This window comes from Mustela erminea, chromosome 2, assembly GCF_009829155.1.
Source record: "Mustela erminea isolate mMusErm1 chromosome 2, mMusErm1.Pri, whole genome shotgun sequence".
Lineage (NCBI taxonomy): Eukaryota > Metazoa > Chordata > Mammalia > Carnivora > Mustelidae > Mustela > Mustela erminea.
The window spans coordinates 35820271-35844562 of NC_045615.1; positions in this window are offsets into that span (position 1 = coordinate 35820271).

Consider the following 24292-nt stretch of genomic DNA (forward strand, 5'->3'; position numbering starts at 1 on the left):
GGCATTGTTCCTAGGAAGATGTTGCTGTGGCTGAGGTCAAAGAGGTTGCTGCCTGTGTTCTCCTCAAGGATTTTGATGGATTCCTTTCGCACATTGAGGTCCTTCATCCATTTTGAGTCTATTTTTGTGTGTGGTGTAAGGAAATTGTCCAATTTCATTTTTCTGCATGTGGCTGTCCAATTTTCCCAGCACCATTTATTGAAGAGGTTGTCTTTTTTCCATTGGTCATTCTTTCCTGCTTTGTCGAAGATTAGTTGACTGTAGAGTTGAGGGTCTATTTCTGGGCTCTCTATTCTGTTCCATTGATCTATGTGTCTGTTTTTGTGCCAGTACCATGCTGTCTTGATGATGACAGCTTTGTAATAGTCAATCCATCTTTTACTGTCCTCTTTATTCTCTGTGGTTTTATCTCAAACACATTTAATATTTATTTATGTTTTGAATAACCTGAGGTTATAAGTTCCATGAGATCAAAAATTTCTCCTGTTTTGCTCATTCATTTATCACTCCACCTCCTAAAAAGGTCTTTAGCTCAACAAACCATTTTTGGATGAACAGACAAATGAGGTTTTATCTAGCTTAAAATCAGCAGAAAAATTGGATTTATGTTTGAAATCATAATATGAGAAAACTGAAACGGAATAAAAACATAGGTATGGAGAGATGATATTCTGACAACTTAACTAAGCAAACCCAAGTACATTCTCTTTCTCTCTTTTTGTCCAAAACTTAATATATAAATACAGACAAATACACTTCCTAATTTTTATTTAGTAAATTCATTTTAAATAATAACTTTAAAGTTTATAGAAAATTATAACTTATTTAATATACAAAATATATTGTATATGTCATTTTCTTATAATCAAATTTATATGATTATATATATTATTCTCTATAGGATTAATTAAAGATATTATTAAACATTTTAATACTCCTATAAGTTGTACTTGATAAGTTTGTGATATGGGTTAAAAAATATATGAACCTTAAGACTTTGTACTGAGGAGAATGGAGTGAAACAATGACGTGCTTTTCATATGGAAGGGAATAAACATACAAGGAAAGCAGACCATGGCTGTGACTAGAGAAAATTTTTGAGTGCAATGTATCTTTATTCTTGCTTATTTATGTATTTTTAAAGATTTTATTTATCCTTTTGGGAGAGAGAGACAGAGAGAGCACAATCAGAAGGAGAGGCAGAGGGAGAGTGAGGAGGAGACTCCCCACTGAGCTGGGAGGCCCACATAAGGCTCCATCTCAGAACCTGGAGATCATTACCTAGCTGAAGGCAGAGGCTTAACCATTTGATCCATCCAGGGTCCATGTATCTTTATTTTATTTTCTTTTTATAATTTTTTATTTCCTTTCAGCATAACAGTATTCATTGTTTTTGCACTACACCCAGTGCTCCATGCAATCCGTGCCCTCGCTAATACCCACCACCTGGTTCCCCCAACCTCCCACCCCCCACCCCTTCAAAACCCTCAGATTCTTTTTCAGAGTCCATAGTCTCTCATGGTTCACCTCCCCTTCCAAGTTTCCTCAACTCCCTTCTCCTCTCCATCTCACCTTGTTCTCCATGTTATTTGTTATGCTACACAAATAAGTGAAATCTTATGATAATTGACTCTCTTTGCTTGACTTATTTCACTCAGCATAATCTCTTCCATTCCCATCCATGTTGCTACAAAAGTTGGGTGTTCATCCTTTCTGATGGAGGCATAATACTCCATAGTGTATATGGACCACATCTTCCTTATCCATTCGTCCATTGAAGGGCACCTTGGTTCTTTCCACAGTTTGGTGACCATGGCCATTGCTGCTATAAACATTGGGGTACAGATGGCCCTTCTTTTCACCACATCTGTATCTTTGTGGCAAATACCCAGTAGTGCAAATGCAGGGTCATAGGAAAGTTCTATTTTTAATTTCTTGAGGAATCTCCACACTGTTCTCCAAAGAGGCTGCAACAACTTGCATTCCCACCAACAGTGTAAGAGGGTTCCCCTTTCTCCACATCCTCTCCAACACATGTTGTTTCCTGTCTTGCTAATTTTGGCCATTCTAACTGAGGTAAGGTGATATCTCAATGTGGTTTTAATTTGAATCTCCCTGATGGCTAGTGATGATGAACATTTTTTTCATGTGTCTGATAGCTGCTTGTATGTCTTCATTGGAGAAGTGTCTGTTCATATCTTCTGCCCATTTTTTTATATGATTGTCTGTTTTGTGTGTGCTGAGTTTGAGGAGTTCATTATAGATCCTGGATATCAACCTTTTGTCTGTACTGTCATTTGCAAATATCTTCTCCCATTCCGTGTGTTGCTTCTTTGTTTTGTTGACTGCCCTTTGCTGTGCAGAAGCTCCATGTATCTTTAAATGTGGGGACAAACTAGTATGATAATGACCATCTATACAGTAAAATTAGTGTGCTTCTTCCATAGAAATATAATTTATGTGTGATTGCTTTTGGCAACAACATAGTCAGGAAGTTGATGTGCCCTGTATAAACAAACAAACAAAAACAAAGAACAATATAATTTCCTCTATGAAAAACATTTGAAGTAAAATGTGGTATGTGATTTTAGCAGAAAATTTTTTAAAAAAGCAAAGAAATCATATAACCTGGTTAAAGAAGGACAAGAAACATAATGAGAAAGCAACAAAGAGGGTATAGAAAGTAATTCAACAGAGACAGCAAAAACATAAAAGAAAGAAGGGAAAGGGATATTTTCAAAGAAATCTATGAGAAAATAAAAGAAAAAATTACTAGTGAAATGTAAATCTCAATAAGAAAATTAATATGGTTTGGAGAAACAATATAAAAAAACAGACCAAATAAGAAGAGATAGGGCAATAGCAATCAAAACAAAGAATGAAAATTAAAGCAAATCATTGGAAATCTCAATCAACCCTTCAGTATGGACATGGATTAAAAAAACTTAAATTATAGAAGTTATAAAACAAACATATATATACATATTTGTATATGTACATTTTGTATATGTGTATTTGTATATATATATACAAATGTGTATACATATATAAGAAAGAAGATTACTACTTAAAAACTAAGAACTTACTTTAAAAAAGAGGAAAACTTAGAAGGAATGTGAGTTTCTAAGAGGGAATCGATAGGTAGATTTTTTCAGTTTTTATCCTTGTCTCATTTTGAATATCTGTGAGTGTATAAATACATAGATATGCACATATTTGAATATATACATTCATATTCAAAATACAAACAGAAATACTAAAAAAAAAGTCTCCTATTCAGAAATACAAAAACAAATATATCAACAGAATTTTTGCTGCAGTGAAGATTTAAAAAATTACCACATATCTGGAAGTATGGGAGTGGGAAATGTCTAGCAAGTAAGTTTAGTGTAAATAGAAAAAAAAACTATATTTGTAATGAAAAATTATATATAGAGAAATGTTTTTAAAATATCTTCAGTCATTCAGGGCTGCCATTCAGTGTTAATAATTGTTACAAAAAAAAAAAAAAAAAGTCTCCTTAGCCAAAGGTTTTATAAAGGAAATAAGCCATTGGGAAGTGTAATGTAATAATGAGCATAGGCTACCTAGGCTATATTAAAAATAGCAACAATTGGAAAAAAATATATAAAACAGAAAAGTTTTAAAGGAAGAGCAGTAGAATGAGAAGAAAAGAACCATGATTTGTTTATAGTAGAAATGATAATAGATGATAATAGTGATATCTAGTGATAAAGAGTATATGTGTGTGTGTGTGTGTGTGTGTGTGTGTACACATATGTTTTCCTTCATAATATAAGTAAAGATACAAAAGATATAAAAAGTGGTATTAGAGGGGCACCTGGGTGACTCAATGGGTTAAAGCCTCTGCCTCCAGCTCAGGTCATCCCAGCGTCCTGGGATAGAGCCCTGCATCAGGCTCTCTGCTCAGCAGGGAGCCTGCTTCCTCCTGTCTCTCTGCCTGCCTCTCTGCCTACTTGTGATCTCTGTCTGTCAAATAAATAAATAAAATCTTTAAAAAAATGGTATTAGAAGAAAACTCATATAATATAGGAGCCATTCTTGGATGGCACTGATTAAAGTAGGAGAAAGTTTCCTTTGGAAAACCCCACATTATTTTGGACATCAAAAAATGATTTTACATGACATCCTTTTGTGTTGAATAACTCAATATTTAACTCAAATGGGAGTGAAATACTTATAAATCTTGGCTGACATTTGATCTATTAGACTTTTTATATTTATCTTAATAAACTATTGTAAGATCTTTTCTTTGTGGGAAGGATAAAGTGACCAACTTAATCAATGAAGAGTAGTTTTTCTTTCCTTTAAAGGAGAGATGAAGAATACTGGAATAGAAAACTACTAAGATCATTTAACACTAATGAATAGAAGTTCTTTTTTCAGATTAGAATCTTTTCTCTTAGATTTGTCTTCTCAGCAAACACAATATGAATAAAAGAGTGTGTGAGAAACAATTCACTAGTGTATCGTAATAGTACAAAGAATAGAAGTGAACCACAAGGAAAACAGAATATTGAAAGATGTCAGAGTGGAAGTAGTTTTTAAAATCAAGAATACAGGGCACCTGGGTGGCTCAGTGGGTTAAGCCACTGCCTTCAGCTCAGGTCATGATCTCAGGGTCCTGAGATCGAGTCCGCATTGGGCTCTCTGCTCAGCAGGGAGCCTGCTTTGCTTCCTCTCTCTCTGCCTGCCTCTCTGCCTACTTGTGATCTCTCTCTGTCAAATAAATAAATAAAAATAAAAATAAATCTTTAAAATCAAGAATACATTTAAATAGGAATAAAACTCTGCTTTAGCAATCTGTAAGGGAATATTATGGCAGCATAAATTGCTTAATTCTTTGACAGAGAGGATCAATAAAGTACTCCTCATTATCCATAAGGAAATATAGGAACCAATTAAAATTAATAAGAAAAGGAAGACTTTTTATCCTTTCTATATACATGCAGTTTCTAAAACTGTAAAGATAAAACATTTATAAAATTTAAGCTGTCAAAAATATGAGATACAAAGTATTGTAAATCTAGATATTAGATAGATTAAACAACTCAATAATTGAAAACAGTAGAGCTTAGAGAAATATATTTGAATATATTAGAAGACATAAAAATCAGTAAAACAAATGGGATATACAGAGAACTTATATGCTTTTGAATTTATACACATAGCAAAAAAAGAGAGAGAGAGAGAAAGAATGGAACTGTAAAAATAAGGTTGGACACATTTTGAAGGGGATTAACTGCTCCCTTAAAAATTAATACATGGTTATCACAGAAGGATTGGTGTATGACATACAGAAAGATGTCAAAATGTATAAATAAGATAAAAATACATTCATCAAGTCATGTAAACTGAGAAGAATAGTTACACCAAATAGGAAATAACAGAGTTGGCTCCTAAACAGAAGTGTGGTCTCCCTTGTCTACAAAAATCCCATATATAAGTTAAGAAAGAGAGAGTCAACAATTTAGTTTGCCACTTTTGTCAGGCTTTTATGATTTTCTCCTAGCACTTCTAAAACATCTTCTGAGAATTCTGTGTGGCTAAGGCCACACAGCAGGCTTGCATCTGCAAACAAGCCATAATAATTCTAAAAGTTTACTGTTACTCAACCAAAGCCAAGATCCTTTTCCTTGTAATATCTTTCAGCCAAGCCCAATTTCAAAACCTTTTAAAAGGTGGATCCCACAAAAAAAGGAGGGAACTGTGTTGATAAATGGGAAATTGTTACTAGAATACAGGAGACAAAGCAGATTCTGAGGTTAATTTTCTATTGTGTTAATTATATATGACTGTCACTGAAGTATGTAGTCTTACCAATGAAAGCCTTATTTATGTAAGTGGATGAACTAGGGCTGTGATGAGGAAAGTGGCTGTATAGTAACATTAATGCTTATATGACCACATTTTAAAAAAGCAGAAAATGGAGGGAGGAGCTAAGATAGTGGAGTAATAGGAGGTTCCTATGCTTGCCTCAACATTTAAACACAGTTAAATAAATATCAAATCATTCTGAATACTTAAGAAATTGTTTTGAAGATTGACAGAACAAACTGCACAAGAGAAAGAGAAGGGGTCACATGGTGGAAGGTAGGCAGTGCAGAGACATGGTTTGGGGGAGAAACAGATGAGGGGTCCTGGGGAAGGGAGAGAGCCCAATGTCAGAGAGAGGGGAGAGATAGAGAGATAGAGCAGCACACATGGGATCCCACAAGGAAAACACTTTCCCAATGCCATTGACTGGGAAAGGAAAAGGGGCTGATTTTCATGAGTTTTTACAACAAGTGGAGCTCAAAAACCGGAGTTTTGGAAGTCTAACGTGTGGCTGCTGTGTAGCCAGGAGGGTACTGAAGTTCTCCTGTGGAGAAGGAGGGCAGATAGTCCAGGGACAGATGGCTAATCTGAGGATCCCCTGGGAGGCAGGAGTAATACCCCCTTCTTGGAGTCATTTCTGGGAGAGTTGGCATTGCTTTTCTGGGGACAAAAAATTCAGTAGATTTAATTTCCATTCCCCACCACTTAACATTAACTTTGATAAACAGCACAGCACCAACACTGTTGGCCTAAACTGCTTACACGAAACCCCACCCACTATGATCTGTTGGGACTGCATTTCTACATCAAGTATGCCTGAGGACAAGTGCACTGGGCCCCTCCCCCAGAACACCAACAGAAACTCCCTGCATGCACCATTATTTCCATCTCAGGTGGAAATAATATCAAGTCTTTTTAACAAGCAGACTAGAGAACACCTGTTAAAACTTACCACGCTATAGCCAAAGTCCAAACATTTCCCACTGCAGGCAAAGAGAAACTCTGCAGAGGAATGACCTGAAGAAAAGAGCAGCCAAAACATTAACGGCAGAGTGCACACAGCATACTCCAGAGACACTTCATTAAGTGTCAGGTCCTAAATGGTAAATGGCCTTTCTTCATAAAGCCAGTGCTCTCAAAAGCAAAAAAACCTAACAAGCTTTCCTAACACAGAGAGAAGAAAAGACAAAGACAAAATGCCAAGATGGAGGAGTTCATCCCAAGAGAAAAAATAAGAAAAGATCATGACTGGGACACCTGGGTGGCTCAGTGGGTTAAGCCTCTGCCTTTGGCTCAGGTCATGATCTCAGGGTCCTGGGACTGAACCCTGAATCAGGATCTCTGCTCAGCAGGAAGCCTGCTTCCCCTTCTCTCTGCCTGCCTCTCTGCCTACTTGTGATCTCTGTCAGTCAAATAAATAAATAAATAAAAATTTAAAGATGTCATGACCAGGGATCTAATCAAAAGAGATATGAATAATATGTCTAGTCCAGAAGTTAAAGTGCCAATCATAAGGATACTGGCTAGACTTGAGAAAAGCATAGAAGACACCAGGGAATTCCTTACCACAGAGATAAAAGACAGAAAAACTACTCAGGCTAAAGAAATGAAGAAGGTTATTACACTATATTAAGGGTGTCTACACAACAAGAAGACCTAGCAATTGTAAATACTTATGTTCCCAACTTGGGGACACCCAAATGTATAAAACTATTAATAAGAAACCTGAAGGAACTTATTGATAATAACATAATAATTGGGGATTTTAACACCCTACTTAGATCAATGGACAGATCATCTAAGCAAAAAATGAACAAAGAAACAATTGCTTTGAATGACACACTAACCAGATGGACTATTTAATAGGTATATGCAGAACATTTCATCCTGAAGTGACAGAATACACATTATTTGCAAGTGGACATGTGATATTCTCTAGAATAGATTACATACTATGTCACAAATGAGGTCTGAAGAAGTACAAAAAGATTGAGATCACACAATGCTTATTTTCTGAACCCAAAGCTATGAAACTTGAATACAACCACAAATAAATAAATAAATAAATAAATAAATAAATAAGGAATGACCACAAATACATGGAGATTAAGGAATATCCTACTAATGAATGAATGGGTCAACCAGGAAATTAAAGAAGAAATTAAAAAATACTTGGAAAGAAATGAAAATAAAAACACGGTTGTCCAAAACCTCTGAGGCACAGCAAAAGAGTACAGAAGAGGGAAATATATTGCAATATAGGCTTATCTCAAGAAGCAAGAAAAATCTCAAATACACAAGCTAACCTAATACATAAAAGAGGCTTGGAAAAAGAAAGGAAAGAAAGAAAGAGAGAGAGGGAGGGAAGGAGGGAGGAATGAAGGAAGGGAGGAAGGAAGGAAATCTAAAGCCAGCAGAAGAAGAGGAATAACAAAGATTAGAGCAGAAATAAATGTTATAGAAACAACTGCAACAATAAAAACACATTAGAACAGATCAATGAAACCAGTAACTAGTTCTTTGAAAGAATTAACAAAATTGATAAATCCCTAGAAGTCCTATCAAAAAGAAAAGAGAAAGCACCCCAAGTCACAAATGCAAGAGGAGAAATAAGAACAAACACCACAAAAATATAAATAGCTATAAAACTATATAATGAAAAATTATATGTCAACAAATTGGGCAATCTGGAAGAAATGGATAAATTCCTAGAAACATACACTACAAGCACTGAAACATGAAGAATTAATAACCATGAAGAGACCCATAACCAGCAAAGAATTTGAATCAGTAATCAAAAATCACTCAACAAACAAAAGTCCAGGGCCACATGGCTTCCCAAGGGAATTCTACCAAGCATTTAAAGAGTTAATACCTGTTTTTCTCAAGCTGTTCCAAATAATAGAAATGGAAAGAAAACTTTCCACTTCCTTCTATGAGGCCAGCATAACCCTGATTCCAAAACCAAAGACCCCACTAAAAAGGAGAAACACGAGTCAATATCCCTGATGAACAAGGATTAAAATATTCTCAACAAAATGCCAAGAAATGAATCCAACAGTACATTAAAATAATTATTCACCACAATCAAGTAGGATTGATTCCTAGAGTTCAGGGATGTTTCAATATTCATGAATCAATCAACACAATACACAACATAGATAAAATAAAGGATAAGAACTATATGATCCTCTTGAGGTGCCTGGGTCGCTCAGTCAGTTGAGCATCTGCCTTCAGCTCAGGTCGTGTTGCCAGGATCCTGGGATAAAGCCCCACGTCAGATTCTCTGCTCATCAGGGAGTCTCTTTCTCCTTCTGCCCTTCCACCCACTTGTACTCATGCACACATTCTCTCCCTCTCACACAAATAAACACATAAAATATATTTTAAAAAAAGAACCATATAATCCTCTCAATAGATGCAGAAAAATCATTTGACAAAATATATCATACATTCTTAATAAAAACTCTTCTTAATAAAAATATATAAGGATAGTGGGAACATACCTCAACATCATAAAGCCCATATATGAAAGACCTACAGCTAATATCATCCTCAATGGGGCAAAATTGAGAGCTTTTCCTCTATGGTCAGAAACAACACAGGATGTCCACTCTCACCACTTTTATTTAACATAGTACTGGACATCCTAGCCTCAGCAACATCACAAAGAAATGAAAGTCATTCAAATAAGCAAGGAAGAAGTCAAACTTCCACTATTTGAAGACAATATGATACATTATGTAGAAAACCCAAAAGACTGTACCAGCATATTGCTAGAACTGATGCACCAATTCTGAAAGGTAGCAGAATACAAAATCAATGTATAGAAATCCACTGGATTTTTATACACCAATAATAAAGCTGCAGAAAGAGAAATCAAGGAATCCATCCAATTTATAACTGCATCAAAAAGCATACCTAAGATACATAGGAACAAACCTAACCAAAGAGCTAAAAGATCAGTACTCTGATAACTATAGAACACTGATGAAAGAAATTGAGGAAGAGACAAAGAAATGGAAAAAAAAAATCCATGTTCATGGATTGGAAGAACATATGTTGTTAAAATGTCTACACTATCCAAAGTAATCTACACTTCTAACACAATCTTATCAAAATACCACAACATTTCCACAGAGCTAGCACAAACAATCCTAATATTTGTATGGGACAACAAAGTAATTAATTAATTAATTAATTAAATAACCAAGGGAATCTTGAAAAGAAAGGCAAATCTGGAGACTTCACAATTCTTGACTTCAAGTTACATTACAAAGCTGTGGTTATTAAAACATTATGGCACTGGAACAAAAACATATAGGTCAATAGGAGAGAATGGAAAACCCAGAAATGGACCCATAACCATATGGTTAATTAATCTTTGACAAAGTAGGAAAAAATATCCAGTGGAAAAAAGAGAGACTTTTTAACAATGGTGTTGGGAAACCTGGACAACAACATGCAAATAATGAAATTGAATCATTCTTAAACCCTACACAAAAATAAATTCAAAATGTAAGAAAGACCTAAATGTGAGACAAGAAACCATCAAAATCCTAGAGAACAGACAGCAACCTTCTGACATTGGTTGTAGCAAATTCTTAGTAGACATGCCTCCTGAGGTAAGGGAAACAAAAGCAAAGCAAGAACTATTGAGACTTCATCAAGAAAAAACTTTGCACAGCAAAGGAAACAATAAGAAAAATTAAAAGGCAACTTTCAGAATGGGGAGAAGATATTTTCAAATGATATATCTGATAAACAGTTAGTATCCAAAAATGTATAAAGAACTTTTCAAACCCATACCCCAAAACCAAATAATCCAGTTAAGAAATGGGCAGAAGATGTGAATAGAATTTCCAAAAGAATACATATAGATGGCTAACAGACACATGAAAAAATGCTCAACATGACTCATCATCAGGGAAATACAAATAAAAACTACAATGAGATGTCATCTCACACCTGTCAGTATGGCTAAAATTAATAACACAGGAAACAACAGATTTTGGGGAGAATGGGGAGAAAGGGAGATCCTCTTACACTTTTGGTGGAAAGTCAAACTGGTGCAACCACTCTGGAAAACAGTATGTAGGGTTCTCAGAAAGTTAAAATAGAACTACCCTACAATCCAGCAGTTGCACAACTAGGTATTTGTCCAGAGAATACAAAAATACTAATCTGAAGTGATACATGCACCCTGATGTTTATAACTGCATTATCAACCATAATCAAATTATGGAAAGAACCTGAGTCAGTAGACTAGTGAATGGTTAATGAAGATGTGGTGTATATATATAATGGAATATTACTCAGCTTTAGAAAGAACGAAATCTTGCCATCTGCAATTATGTGGATAGAGTGAGAGTTTATTATGCTAAAGGAAATAAGTCAGTCAGAGAAAGACAAATACCATATGATTTCACTCAAATGTGAAATTTAAGTAATGAAGCAGATAAACATAGGGGGAATAAAAAGAGAGAGGCAAACTATAAAATAAATTCTTATCTATAGAGAAAAAACTAAGGGTTGTGGAGGGGAAGGTGGGTAGGGGGTTGTGTTAAATGGGTAAGTATTAAGGAGGGCACTTGTGAGCACTGGATGTTATATGTAAGTGATGAATTATGAAATTCTACTCCTTAAACAAAAGAGTGCAATATGTTTACTAACTGGAATTTAAATAAAAACTTGAAACTACAAAAAAAATTAAGTAAATAAATAAATATAAAAAAGCAGAAAATTACAATAAGTTTGAGTGTGGAGTTTTTCTTCCACTTTTACTTTTTTAAGAGTCTAGTGTAAAAAAACTGCTCAATTAAGAAGAATCTCACTAATTTTTAAAAGGGCAAAAATTAAATTGTAACATATCAAGATGATGCCTGAGAATAGAGTAAAATACATTTTTTAAAAAACCCAAAATCTTAATATATTAAAATCATGAAAATAAAAATGATAATATCAAAATTGTTTTACTAGGAAAAAAAAAAAAAGATGAGGGGGAAAGGAAGGAAGGAGAACAAAGCCATGTATGTAAACAGCCTTAATGGTTTTTCTCATTTTGAAGTTTCTGCCTACCACTCTTTCTCTGCTGTGTTCGCTATACAAGGAGGTTGAACCCAGCAGATTTTATTCCAGATACCCATGTCTATGTGATTTTGGGTGTATTTGATAAACATAGATTTTTTGCAGAAAAACTGGGATGGGAGATGTAGAAACTTTCTTATGCTATTAAAGTCTGGTTCCCTCACTGTTCACTTCCATCACTGGTACAACCGATTCCCTACATTCACTTTCTGTTTATGTCTGATGCAACACTATGGACCTTAGATATTGAGTTCTATCTACAGGCATCTTTTCTTTCAGAGAGTAAGAAAAACAATTGATATAGTATTTTCATTTTGATGATTATATAAAGTACATTAGAAATCTGAGGCAGATGATAAAATTTTATCTGGAGGTAAAAACACAGCAGAACTAGGACTAGGATGTGATTTCAGCTCAAATATTTTCACTTATATTCATTATCTTTTCAGTGACAAATACACTATGTTTTTCCTGGACAGCAAAGAAAGAACAAAAACAGAAAATATATAGACGTTGTTTTCATATCAAGTGAAAACCAAGTGATATAATGTCATATTAAATTGTACAATAAAAAGAAAATAATAGAAGAAAAACAACAATAAAAACAGTTGAACTTCTCTAAGGAAGAAAAGCAGAAATCACAGTGTTAATTCTCAAAAACTGTGGTTTTCTTTAAATATTTTACAAACTTTTAATATTTTTATGGTAATTTTCAAAAAGACTACAGGAGCAGACTATTAAAAATGAATGAACCTATTTTATACAAAATACTTCAGTGTACTTTTTTCTTTTACATTTTGTCTTTTTATAAAAACTGAAACCATTGCTACCTGCAATGATCTCATTGTAAAATATCATTTCTCTTAAATAGTATTTCATTGTCAAGCAAATTGGAGATACAGCTGATAATAGTAGAAAAATAGAAATGCGTTGATTCATGTAAGGTTTTGAAATGTAACTCAGTGAGCCTATCTCCTACAAAATGCTTTATGAATAGCATTGTAATTTTTAATTATATTTTTATAATTCATTTTATAAATACATTTTATTAATTTTATTAATAAAATTTTATTAGTAAAGTTTTAATTTATTTTATAATTTATGAAAGTCAACACTATAAAATTAAGAAAATGTATAAAATTAAGAAAATGTTATGTGATATTCTGTATATAATGTTGTGTGATATTTTATAAATGCATAAACAAATCCTATAAAATTGTTTTAATTTTTATTGAAAATTATAGAATGCATATGACTAAGCATATAAAAACTACGGAAAGAACCAAGATGCCTTTCAACAGATGAATGGATAAAGAAGATATGAGCCATATATACAATGGAGTATTATGTCTTCATCAGAAATGATGAATACCCAACTTTTGTATCAACATGGATGGCACTGGAGGAGATTATGCTGAGTGAAATAAGTCAACCAGAGGGAGTCAATCATCGTATGGTTTCACTTACTTGTGGAGCATGAGGAATCACATGGAGGACATTGGGAGATGGAGAGGAGAAGTGAGTTGGGAGAAATTGGAAGGGGTGACAAACCATGAGAGACTGTGGACTCTGAGAAACAAACTGAGGGTTTTGGAGGGGAAGGGGATGGGGATTGGGTGAGCCTGGTGGTGGTGGATATTATGGAGGGCACATATTGCATGGAGCACTGGGTGTGCTGCATAAACAATGAATTCTGGAACACTGAAAAGATAAAATAAAATATGAGGAAAAAAAGGAAATAACCAAATTGTAGAAAATAATTATTAAATGTTAAACCACCTGTCTGCCATCCAGGCCAAAATTTGGAAAACTATCATGACCCACCAGTCCCATGTGTGTATGACACTCCTGATTTCAACCACCTTCAGTTCCTTCCTAAGTAAGTCAACACAAGCTAATGTTAAATTGACAGTCCCATCTGTGCCACAGACATTTGGAAGCCAAAGTCCCTCTATATTGTTATCTCCTAAAGTCTTAGACTCTTCTGATTGATTATCCTCCATTTGGCTGGTAGACAGGGACATAAGAGTGCATGAAGCATATAGTTCAATAGGTTTTATTAATCAAAGCATATTCCATTAACTGGAAGTATATAAGGGTAACAAGAAGTGAGCTATGAGAATTAGAATTATTATTCCCACACTTATTTATTTGACAGAGAGAGGGAACACAAGCAGTGGGAGCAAGAGGGGGAGAAGCACACTCCCTGCTAAACAGGAAGCCAGATGTGGGACTTGATTCCAGGACCCCGGAATCATGATCCCAGGACTCCAGGATCATGATCTGAGTCAAAGGCAGACACTTAACTGACTGAGGCATCCAGACCCCAACCTACCTTCCTTCTTTCCTTCCTCTCTTTCTTTCTTTCTTTCTTTCTTTCTTTCTTTCTTTCTTTCTTTCTTTCTTTCTTTCTTTCTCTCTCTCTCTCTTTCTTTCTTTCTTTCTTCCTTTCTTTCTTTCTTTCTTTCTTTCTTTCTTTCTTTCTTTCTTTTTAATTTATTTTTAAGATTTTATTTATTTCACAGAGAGAAAGAAAACACAAGCAAGAGGGAGCAGGTGAGGGAGGAGACTCCTGAGGAACCTGAGGGCATGGTTTTTAATTTTAAATAGTTCAGTTAATGTAGATCTATTGAGACAGTGAATTTAAGGATACATGAAATTTAACTATAAAGACATCTAGAACAATAGCATTTTTTCTTATGTGTATTCCTAAGTATTTTGGTTTTGCTTTTAATAAAGAGCATAGTTTTAAATATCTACTCTTAAATTGTTATTATATATTGTAATACAATTGATTTTTATATATTGACCTGGTATTCAATGTACTTACTTAAATCCATTTACAAATCCTATTAAGAAATAGAATCATATCATCCACAAAAATAATATTCTTCAACATTTCCCATCTTTATACTCTCAAACTATAGTGATTAAACTTGGCAAAAGTGAACATTGTTATTTTCAAACTCAGGAGAGAGCATTTAACATTTCACCACTAAATGTGAAGGTGCATAGTTCCTATCTTTCCTGCCTGCCTTCCTTCCTTCCTTCCTTCCTTTATTAATAGATATATTTTATCATATTAAGGAAGTTTATTTTTATTCCTAGTTTGATGAGAGGTTTCATTTTTTTTCCTCATGAATCAGTAGTGGTTTTATGAAATATTTATCAGCATTTGTTAGATAACAGTATAATACACGTATTTTGTAAGTGTATTAAACAACATTGATTAATTTTTAAATGTTAACTTTGCATTCCTTGACCGGACCCATCTGAGTCATAAAGGATTTTTTTTATACAATATTGTCTTTGGTTTGTTAATATTTTCAAGAGAATCATTGCCCAGTAATTTCCCATGCAATGTTCTTGTCAAATTGTGCCATCAGGGTTCAGCTTGTCTTACTAAAAATATTGAAAAGTGTTTTTCATTTCCCTTTATTGAAAGAGTTTGTTTAAAATTTATAACATTTTCTCTTTATATTTTGGAAAAAATTATAAAAGAAGATTTCTGTGGCTAAGATTTTTTATAAGGGAAATTTAAAAATAATGTATTTTCTTAAGGGATATAGAATGATTCAGATTTTTCATTGGTCAGTTTTGGGAAATTGTGATTTTCAAAGAATTTTCTAATTTACATTAATGAGTTTTCAGATTTATTAATGCATATGTAGTCTTATCTTTTGATATCTAAAAATTCTTTTGAAATCCTATTTTTCTTCCTATCTGGTGATTTTTTTCTTTACTTTTCCTTTTTTTTTCCCTAAAGATTTTATTTATTTATTTGACAGGCAGAGATCACAAATAGGCAGAGAGGCAGGCAGAGAGAGAGAGAGGAAGAGAAGCAGGCTTCCCGCTGAACAGAGAGACTACTGTGGGGCTCCATCCCAGGACCCTGGGATCATGACCTGAGCTGCAGGCAGAGGCTTTAACCCACTGAGCCACCCAGGCGCCCCTACTTTTCCTTTTTTATTTTATTCATTCATTTTTCTAAGAAATCCATTTTATTTATCCTTTTTATCAGTTAAAATTTTGGCTTTATTAATTTTGTCCTATTGAACATGTTTTTTACATTTCATTTATTTCTGCCCTTAAATATGTTATTTTCTTTCAGCTGTTTTCTTTGTTCTTGACATTTTTTCTGCTTCTTGAGATCTAGGTTTTCATCATTGGTTTTTACCATTTCTTTTTTAAATCGTGCATTCAGAGCTACAGGTACTGCTGTAGCTATATTACAAGATTTAAGATTTTGCGTATTTTTATTATTGTTCAACACAAAATATTGTTGTTTCTATTGTATTATTTTCTCATCTTGTAGATACTTTTAAAAGTCCTGTTTGGTTCACAAGTATTTGAGAATTTGCCAGCTACCTCTCTGGTACTTGTTCTCATGTTAATTTCACTATAGTAAGGGGACATAAGTCTTTGTATTTGTTGTGTTCAAATATGTTGTGGCTTGTTTTATGTATGAACATCTGTTTTATTTGGTTAAATGTCTCCTGTGTTCTTGAATGTCTTTTGCAGCTCTTTGGTGTAATGTTCTATATATGTCAATTAAGTTAAATTGATTAAATGTGTTGATTGAATTATTTATATTGTTACTATTTTTTTTTCTTCTGTTGCCAGGCACTTAGAAAGATGCATTAATATGCCCAATCATGATTGTGGATTTTTTTTCCCTTTTAGTTCTACTAATTTTTGTTTTGCATATTTTAGAAATCATATTATCTTATATGTACAAATTTACACCAAACTTTTTTATGAGTGAAGGAGAATAGCAAAATGGTACAATAATTTGTGGGATGGAGTTGGCAAATTATGGAAGATGAAGACCTTGTGGGTAATTGGAAGAACTGTCACTTTACTAGGGGTGAATGGGTGCTATTGAAGGGTTTTGACCCGAAAAGTGACATAAAGTGACTGATCACTCTGATCTTCATGTGGGAAACAAACTGTAATAGAAGATGCAGAGAATCAGGGGATCATTTAAAAATACATTGTCTGAATCTTATTGAGAGATGAAGATGACTCACGAAGTGAGAGAAGTAATCGAGTTCTGTAAATATTTTTAGAGTAGAAACAAGAAGAGATACCCTAATGGATTTTGAGTGGTAGGGAGAAGGAGGGAATGAGGTAAAGAAAGGAATCAAAATAGCTTTCAATTTTCTGACCTCAAAAATTTGAAGAATAGCATCATCATTAACTCTGATGCAGAAGGATCTTGAGTGCTGACAATGGTGAAGCATGGAATTAAATGTATTGCCACAAGAACATATTGCCTAGCTATTTATCTAAAGAATAGGACTTGTATTTAAAAGCTATTCTCTTGGGGTGCCTGGGTGGCTCAGTGGGCTAAGCCTCTGCCTTCAGCTCAGGTAATGATCTCAGGGTCCTGGGATGGAGCCCCGCAGTGGTCTCTCTGATCAGCAGGGAGTCTGCTTCCTCCTCTCTCTGCCTGCCTTTCTGCCTACTTGTGATCTCTCTCTCTCTCTGTCAATAAATAAATAAAATCTTTAAAAAAAATAAAACAAAAGCTATTCTCTCATAAAAAGACATTCCAGGGGCACTTGGATGGCTCTGCTTGTCAAGTGTCTTGACTCTGAATTTCAACTAGGGTTATGATTTCAGGGTCCTGAGATTAAGCCCCATGTCAGCCTCTGAGCTCAGTGTGGAGTCTGCTTGTTCCTCTCCCTTTGCTCTTAAACACACCCACCACTCTCTCTTTGAAGAAATAAAATCTTAAAAACAAACAAACAAAAAAGACATTCCATATACTTTGTGTTTTGAGTGACAAGTATAGAAAAAAAAAAAGAAGAAAAGAATATAAAAGAAATGAGCATGCAGTTGTTTTAACGCATTACACATTTAAATTATGATTTTGTAAAGTAAATAAGCTATATTTGTTTGGAAAAAAATATTTTTCAGAGGTTCTGGGTTTCCACAGACTTTTCCCAGTAATTCATTTAAGTGTAAATGGCAGAATACAAAAATATGTTTATACTTAGTTCTACTTGTATCCTTTATAAACTTTATTATGTATTCTATCAATTAAGATAATCGTGAATTTTATTTCCGTCAAGACATCACACTTAGTTTAAATTTAACTTGATATATTTAGCATAATGCCAAGTGACAACAAATGACACCTTCTAATTTGAAGAAGGCACATTTTATTTCCTGCTGTGGTTTAACAGTATCAACTCTCCTTTTTTATTATTTTTTCTTTTTTTGGTAATTCCTAAAATGTTACATAATGGATTGTAATGTTGATACACTTCTTTGGGCTAAATCGCTCCATTTGCATTAAGACAAAAACCTCCTCTGGGTCACCAACTAATTATCCACTCCTTTGTGTCCAGTTCTCAATGAAGCTTGAGATCCTCTACAAATTATTAATATAATATTCAAAGACACACATAATGAAAGACATTTTAACACAGATAATAGAGAATTCTCTAATGAAAAATTCTTCAGTATAATGATAGTATCAAAATTTTACTCCCTGCTGTTTTTTCATTGTCTGCTGAAAGTGTCCTTTCAAGAAGAAAAGAAAAAAATAATTTAATTAATTAAATAAAATAAATTGGAAAATATAAATAAAAGTAAAAAAAAAATCTTTACAAATGAATGAGATGTCTTATCATTTAAACTCACTGTTTTTATTCTATTATTTAAGTCTAATAAAATTGTCCTTATTGGAAAATGAAAAGTTCCTATCACTTAAACATATATATTGGAATGAATTATATTTTGCTTCTGCTTTCACAGGCTGACCCAAACCCTTCATTGATGACATGCAAGTTAAAATATAAATGTTTCTATAAAATTTGTATAGTGCCATGTGTCTATATCTCAATAAAACTGGAAACAAATACATTTTTTAACTTGAAACTATTCTTTACTCATAGTCTAACTGTTCCCTTTTGTAAAAGAATGATATATGTAGAGAGCAAAATGGAGTCTCTCATGTCAAGCCATGACGCAAACAGTTAAGGTACTGAAGCTGAGATATTTCCCAGACCAGAATCAGCTGACACCTCAGAACAGAGAACAAGCAGGAACAGAGGAGGTCTGCAGGGATGGAAACAGATGAAATCCCTTTAAAAAGGGAAAGAATTTGGCAACAAACTGTCAGACTCTTCACACATGACCCCTCTATATCTGGCCGTTTAAAAAAGGCAAATCCCACTAAAGGCTCTGACCCACTGATCTCTGAAAAGAAGCACCAAGATCCTTCATTGCTTGAACATGAGAAGCAGCAGATGCTGAGAGCTGACCCAGACCAGACAGAGGCCTTATCTCAACAGCAGGTCCGCAGGCTGCTTCCCCTTTGGCTGATTAACTTCCTGCACCCTCCTGTTATCTTTGTTGTGTGGCTTGTTTTCTGTCTTGCTCTGTATGTTGTGTAAGAAGCCAAGCTTAATCACATGGTGAATTGTCATTTAGTTTGGAGTCCTGAACCTGCTTTATAATTGTGACATGACTTTGATTTATGAGATTTAACTTTGCTTTATGATTGAATAAAACTGTGTGTAACCTTCATAGTGTGCTCATGACAGTATAGTAGAGACGGTAAAAAAAACAACAGCAAGAACAACAACAACAAAAAAAACTAAGGAAAATAATATTAGATTATGGCTTAAAACTTAAACTTCTAATCAGAAGGCTATCAAAATAAATCCTGTGATGTCGGCCTTTATTTTAAATGGGAGAGCCAGAAATAGAATTAAGGAACATGAATAGAAGTTGCTATACAATTTTCAAAAAAAAAGTTGTTTATTTATTTGAAAGACATTGTGGGGAGGGGGCAGAGGGAGAAAATATTCAAGAAGACTCTTCCCTGAGCTCAGACCCCAAATCTGGGCTCCACCCCAAGACCCACAAGATTATGACCTGAGCTGAAACCAAGAATAGGAAGCCCAACCAACTGAGCCACCCAGGCAACCCACTGTGAATGTTTTTAAGTGAGATTTTTCACTAATATTTTAAGAACAGTTATGTGATTTTATTTTTGTTTAGACTTTAATATCTATAAAAATCAATTTTATGTTCATTTTCTATAATTTTTCTATAAAAATTCTATAAAAATCCACTTTTTTTAAAAGAATGAGATGATATCCCAGCCTACACTACTCTGCACTACTCTTAATAAAAAATAGAATAGACTTAAATGCCAAATGTGGTCTGAGCTAACAGGTTTCCCTCAATTTTGTGAACATGTGACTAAGATGAAAAACAATACATAATAATAAATGATAAATAAAATATGGTGTGTATTTTCTACTACTCTTAAAAAGTTGAATTTTTTAAAGTATGGCAGAGTATAATGAGCCAAAATTTTAGCATGTTGTTTCATGTTGCATTGTTTTTTTAACCAAATATCTTACTGAATCAACCCAACACCTTATAAATAGACTCAGGTATAGCATGTCTCTTCTCATACTGTAAATATCTCTTTTGCATGAATGTGGTTGTATTTTAGGTATAGTTTGAATACTGGCTTATCCTTAAAGTTTGTTTTTCCTTGCCCTTCATTCCAGACATGAATAATTGCTCCTTGTAGAAAGCTATTGATTTATTAGTGATGCTTTACTTATTTGTAGCCTGAGATTTTCACACATTTCTGGTTGATGGTGGAACATTGCTTGAGTTCCAAAAGATGTAACACAAGTGTAGCCACAGAATTAAAGACTCAGCACGATCATGAGTTTATGGTGTTATCTGACCAATGTTGATAATATATTAATACATGCCACAAGAGAAAAAAGTAATGCTTAGTGAACAACATGCTCCAAAGAAATCTGATAGGAGGTTTTTTTTTTTTTCTAAATTCTGATAAAGTGTTTTCACACATAGCAAGGAAGAGGGACAGTATTTATTGACATTGAAACGTGAAAGAAATGACAAAATCATAATCATCACCTTATCACACTGGAAGGGACAATATGGGTAGCTACTCTGAGAAGCCACAGACCTCCCCTGATCTAGTTAGGAGTTTATGACATTAGCTTCAATGTCATCTGACCCTTAGAATTATTTAATATAGATTCTGAATATCTCTTCTCTCTACAATTGTGGAAAATGAGCTGGAGAAAAACCAAGACTATAGAAAATGGTGACTTGTCCTTCCAGGATTTTCTTGCTTTATGGGTAAATAAGGGCCTACTCTGGGGAATTTTATGTCCTTTTAAATGATACAGCCCTTCTTCCCTAGGCAGAAAAATGTATTCTCTAGCTATCAAAAATTGAGAAGATATAACCCACCCATGATGGAGAAATCTTATTATCCTCTAACTTGATTTCTATATGATAGATATTTTATAAGAAATCACCTCATTGTAAAACTATCTTTAAATTCTGTTGTGTTGGGAGCCAATCCTACCTGGAACATCAGAAACTGAATATCAAATGCTTTTGTCTTTATTACTTTTATATAAATATCTTAATCACATCCTCCACAAAACTTTGTGGCCACTGGATTTTTCAGGTTGGCTGGAACTATGTAATCCAAAAGCAAAATAGAAGAAAAGAACCCATATATAATATTTTTTAAATAGTGTTACCTATGGTATGCTTATTTACTAAAAACATTTCCTTGATTCAAATATATTTAACCTTTAGAGTTACTATATTAATTTCTTGGCATGTGCAAAGAAAATTTATTAACAGAAAACAGTATTTTGAGTAGTCTGGTTCATGGTCAGCAACCATACTTACCCCTTTCTCACAGACACTATCAAGAAAATCAGTGATATCCTAATTCACCCAATCTTTTCTGTACCAGCAAAAGCTTTGAGGGCTGAATAGGCCTCAGGGTCAAGGCTCTGGGTCCTACATCTTCCTGTGACTTGGAGTTGGTGTACAGAGCAGTGATGCCCAGATCTTTGCACCTTTGAGCCTATCATAGGTGGCCAATATGGTGGATATGGTGAAGATTCATCTCGGTCAGCCTTCACTTTCATCCTACTAGGTACACAGCAAATGGTCTCCTTCCAGAAAGATAGTGACATTTTTAATATAGGTGAGGTTGGTGGGGTAAGGTCTGGAGCCAATGGTGAAGAAAGAATTCTTAAAATATCTTGGTTATAAATGGTATTTTTATTGTGGTTCAGGGACAGGACCCATGGGCAGAAAGCTGCTGTTGCCTGCTGTTGCCTGCTGTTGCCTGCTCCCTGCTGTTTTGGGATTAGGAGGAGCAACAGATTACATACTTTGGGGTTGGGGGAAGTAAAGATAAAACTAAGGTTGTTTTCCCTCTAGTAAGGCTTTAACATTAACATTTAACATTAAGACAGGAGCTTCCTGGAACATTATACTCTGCCTGCCTCAAGTACTTGTCAATGGGCTGCAGGTTATAAGGACATTTAATTTTATCTATGTTTCTTCCTGCCTTTGTTTCCCACATCAACACAGACAAAAGTGTCATTGAAGGATGTGAAAATGGGGCAGACAGCACGTAGGGCCTCTTTGGCCACCTAAGGTTCAAGGCCAATTGTTTCATATATATAAATATATATATGTATTCCCCCTTTAAAGGTACCATTTTTAGTGGCTGTCTCCAGATAGCCACCAGAAAGAATATAAACAAACAAACCCAAACCGGACAAACAAATAATAAATAAATGTGTGTGTTAAAATGAAATTAAAGCCATGATAATTTTGTTTTCAAATTCTTTTACAGTGGAACAGTATTATGTTCATAGAAGATTAATTGTTCCATGAAAGGGATTTATATTCATAATGACCTCCAAAGACTGAAGGAGCTTAAGACCAAACAAAGTAGGCCAACAAGCCCAGCTTGACTAGAAGAGGTTTTTTAAGGGACTTAGAGATAAAAGCCTATCTTGGGTGGTAGCAAACTGAGTAGACCTCTGCAATCCCACTTTCCCCCAAATTTGGTTTTATAGACCTAGGAGCTGGGAAGCATGTTGGGACACCACCTGGAGGAAATATTTTAGCATTATAGCCATCAAAAACAAGTGGGCCCCTTAGGATGTACTTAAGGGTATAGTTAGAAAGAATGAGGGTGGTAGCTGTTGTGCTAGAGAAGACTCCAGGTCACAGAATAGTCATCATAGCAGTTTTTTCCAAGGTGGCATTAGTCTGGTTCACATGCTAATGTAGGTAAATTTCAATATCAGGTTACATCAAGAATTTGAAATTAATACAATTTCCTTTCCTATATTTGAAAAAAACACCACAAGTATCACAAAAAGCTTAGGCAATATAAGAATGCATTATACTTAAAGTATATAAAAAATAAGTTAATCTTTAGATAAATATGTATCTTCAGACAAACTGTACAGACTTCTGATATGGACTTTTTCACAGTGAACATAGATCACTGTAGGAAATATTAAACATGGTGTGACATATTTTGGTGGAATAAATCATTTCTTCCTGTTCAAGCTTATAGTGGCAGAAATAATAAATGGTGAAAATGAAATAAACATATTTGAAAATTCAGCAATATAATTTTAAGAAGTTTATTTTCATGTTACTTTATTAGTGATATCACTATAGACTTGTGGTTCTTAGGCAGATTTTTTTTTTTTTGTGGCTTCTATTCATTATAATAGCATTGAATACATACATATATGGTTGATAAGAGGGCATTTCAGTCCTTAAGTTTTTAAACTATTAAATATTTCTTTGGCTGATCTAATAATATAAATCTTCCAAAATATATTTTTAATTCAAATATTTTTTTCAATATTTTATTTATTTATTTGACAGAGATCACAAGTAGGCAGAGCAGCAGGCAGAGAGAGATGGGGAAGCAGGCTCTCTGCTGAGGAGAGAGCCCAATGTGGGGCTCGATCCCAGGACCCTGGGATCCTGACCTGAGCCAAAGGCAGTGGCTTAACCCACTGAGCCACCCTGGAGCCCCTCAAATATTTTAAAAAATACGTTATGTTAAGCCGAGTCCAGAAAGAACTCATTAGCTTTACTTTTCTTTCTACATAGTATACAAAAATAAATAGTAGATTTTCCTCTTCTCATTTAATATGTACCATTAAATGCTCTCTTCTCAAACATATTTTTTTAGTTGAGATAGCAAATTAATGTCAGATTTTTAAATAGGAGAAGTTATATATCAAATTTCTTAGTGTTTTCATCTGTAGTTTTAAAAAATATGTGTGTCATCTTGATGGAGTCCTAAAAGTTCATTTTTGCTTTTGTTTCCTTCGCCTTTGGATACATTCCCTGAAAGAACTTACTGTGGCCAATGTCGAAAAGGTTACTGCCTATATTCTCCTCTAGGATTTTGATAGATTCTTGCCTCACATTGAGAACTTTAGTCCATTTCAAGTTTAACTTTGTGTATGGTGTAAGAGAATGGTTAAATTTCATTCTTCTACACATAGCG